A 2,901-nucleotide genomic window follows, 5' to 3' on the forward strand; every position below is an offset into this window, starting at 1 on the left:
CTGTACCCCTTCTATCCAGGCCTCAGTCCTTCCTTTCAAAGGCGAACACTTCCAACAGTGACTTGTGATCTGTTTTCTTCCAGAAAGCAATGATCACACATACCCATCTGTTATTTTTCCTTTTTTTTTTGGCTGGGTACAGTGTCCTTTATTGATAGTACATGACAAGGCAGTTCTCCCCAAGCCCCTCCCCTTCTTCAGGGGGTCTGGAATGGAAACCGTGTAGAGGTCAGAAGATTCTCAGTGTGTTGGGGGAGAAGTTGGGGCAAGGACTCCCTAGCAGCCGAAGGCCCCTCTCTTCCTCTTGCTCTTGCTGGGGCTGGTGGTCCAGGGGGCTCTTACTCTTTGGAGGCCACATAGACCACAAAATCTACCACTCAGTCGCTATGGCCAAATTCATTGTTGTGCTAGGAAATGAGCTTGACAAAAATGGTCATTAAGGGCAACGCAGCCCCAGCATCAAAGGTGGAAGAGTGGGTGTCACTGTTGAAGTCACAGGAGACCAGCTGATCCTCAGCGTCGCCCAGGATGCCCTGGAGGGGACACTCTGATGCCTGCTTCACCACCTTCTTGATGTCATCGTATTTGGCAGCTTTCTCCAGATGGCAGGTCAGATCCACGAATGACATGTTGGGGGTGGGGACATGAAAGGCCATGCCAGTGAGCTTCCGGTTCAGTACAAGGATGACCTTGCCTACAGCCTTGGCAGCACCAGTAGAAGCAGGGATGATGTTCTGGGTAGTCTCTTGGCCACCACACCACAGCTTCCCAGAGGGGCCATCGACAGTCTTCAGGGTGGCAGTGATGGCATGGACTGTGGTCATGAGTCCCTCCATTATGCCAAAGTTGTCATGGATGACCCCTGCCAGAGGGGCCAAGCATTTGGTGGTATAGGGGGCATTGCTGACAATCTTGAGAAAGTTGTATATTTCTCATGGTTCACACCCATCACAAATATGGGGGCATTAGCAGGATGGGCAGAGATGATGACCCTCTTAGCTCTACCTTTCAAATGAGCCCCAGCCTTCTTCATGGTGGTGAAGACCCCAGTGGACTCCACAAGGTACTCAGTACCAGCATCACCCCATGATGTTGGCGGGAACTTTCTCTTAGAAGATGGAGATGGGCTTTCTTTTCTTTTTTTAAAGATTTTATTTATTTATTTGAGACAAAGAGAGAGAGAGCACAAGCAGGGTAAGCTGGAGAGGGAGAAGTGGCTCCCTGCTGAGCAGGGAGCCCAATGCGGGGCTCCATCCTTGGACCCTGGGATCATGACCTCAGCTGAAGGTAGGTTCTTAATCGACTGAACTTCCCAGGTGCCCCAGAGGTGGGCTTTCTTTTGATGATAAGTTTCCTATTCTCAGCCTTGACTGTGCCATTGACTTTGTCATGGGTGGAATCATACTTGGAGCATGTAGACCATGTATTTGAGGTCAATGAGAAGGGGTCATTGGTGGTGACAATGTCCACTTTGCCAGAGTTAAAAGCAGCCCTGGTGACCAGGTGCCCAATATGGCCAAATCCATTTACTCTGACCTTCACCATCATATCTTGGGGATGCAGCTGGCACAGCACAAGAAGATGCTGCTGTCTGTTGAATGGGGAGGAGCAGAGAGCCCCCATCTGTTATTTTCCAACCTCTAGATGATTGTGATGAACAGTCGGGTGAGAATCTCTGACTTGGGCCCTGCTCCACCCACCTCAGAGATGCTTCCTCTGTGGGAAAGGAGGGCAGGAAGAGGGAGGCTTAGGAAGTGGGGAGTTTTCTGAGTAGATGAAGGAGAAGGAGAGCCAAAGGGCAGAGCCCAGAGAAAGCCTCCTCAGGGCAGCACACTGCTGCAGAGTGAAAGAGGTGACAATTCCTCTAACACACATTGAGTACTAACTGCTAAGAGAGGCACAGTGGCAAGACATAGTCAGAAGTGAGTGGGAATCAATAAGGAAATGTCTTCCGGAGGAGACCTGAGAAGTGTCAAAAATGAAAGAAAGGGTATTTGGGGTGGAGAGAATGGCATGGGATGTGAATGCTCATTTGCCCATGTATTCCAGGTATTTTTTTCTTCAGTTCTTAGGGATGCAGTGGGTGTAATTGCAAGACTAGGACACACTTTGGTGTCAGGCTGCCTTGGATCACAGGGGTTGAATATATAGTAGGTGTGGTGAGTCGTACAAGAGGCACTGGGGAGAGAAACACAAAGGAGACATGTCCGTATGTTCAGTCTCTGGGGAAGACAGACATCCAGAAACCCAACTGCAGTGTGACAAATGTTTTCCTAATGGTGGGTAAGTGCAAGGTGTGTAGAGGGTGGAATAGGACTGAAAACTCCTGGGACTTCTTTTAAGAACTGAAACAGGACCTTGCTGGCTCAAGTCTTGAAATAGGTCATATGTTTTTGGTCACCAGATTCTGCAAGGGGTAGAAACTGATCTGCCACAGACAAATTTGGGGACATCTAAGGTTTGGTTGACTTTGGTAAGCACTTGGTCATAGTTTTGTGGTCTGTTTGCTTTCCAGAGTCTCCATGAGTCACACGAAGACACAAGTGGTGTGCCTGCATACCTGTTTGATAGCCCTTCCTCTTCAAAATGCAGGCTAAGCCTGAGTTAGAAATCAAAGACTTAACTGAGTTTTATTGTTTTCAGGACTTTTACAATTGCTTTTCTATCTTCCTAATGATACATTTTCATATTCTGAAGACAACGTGTATCTGGAAAGGATCATTATGTACTCAAATCATAATTTTTTTTATGGATAAGAAGGAAATGTTCATGTTGTACCCCAAATTAGCCCAGATTGGGTTTCAGATCTTTTTCTGAATAAGAAAAGACTGTAATAGGAAGCATTGTGAATCTTTTTCTTTCTTTCTTTCTTTCTTTCTTTCTTTCTTTCTTTCTTTCTTT

At 47.2% G+C, this 2,901-nt stretch overlaps 1 pseudogene; it reads right to left on the bottom strand.

Annotated features, from left to right (window-relative positions):
- Positions 1 to 338: 338 nt before the first annotated feature.
- On the bottom strand, positions 339 to 1,660 carry LOC118000341 (annotated as a pseudogene).
- Between the last annotated feature and the right edge of the window lie 1,241 nt (positions 1,661 to 2,901).

The sequence above is a fragment of the Mirounga leonina genome, unplaced genomic scaffold (assembly GCF_011800145.1).
Source record: "Mirounga leonina isolate KUSES-001 unplaced genomic scaffold, KU_Mleo_1.0 Mir_115, whole genome shotgun sequence".
Classification (NCBI taxonomy): Eukaryota; Metazoa; Chordata; class Mammalia; order Carnivora; family Phocidae; genus Mirounga; species Mirounga leonina.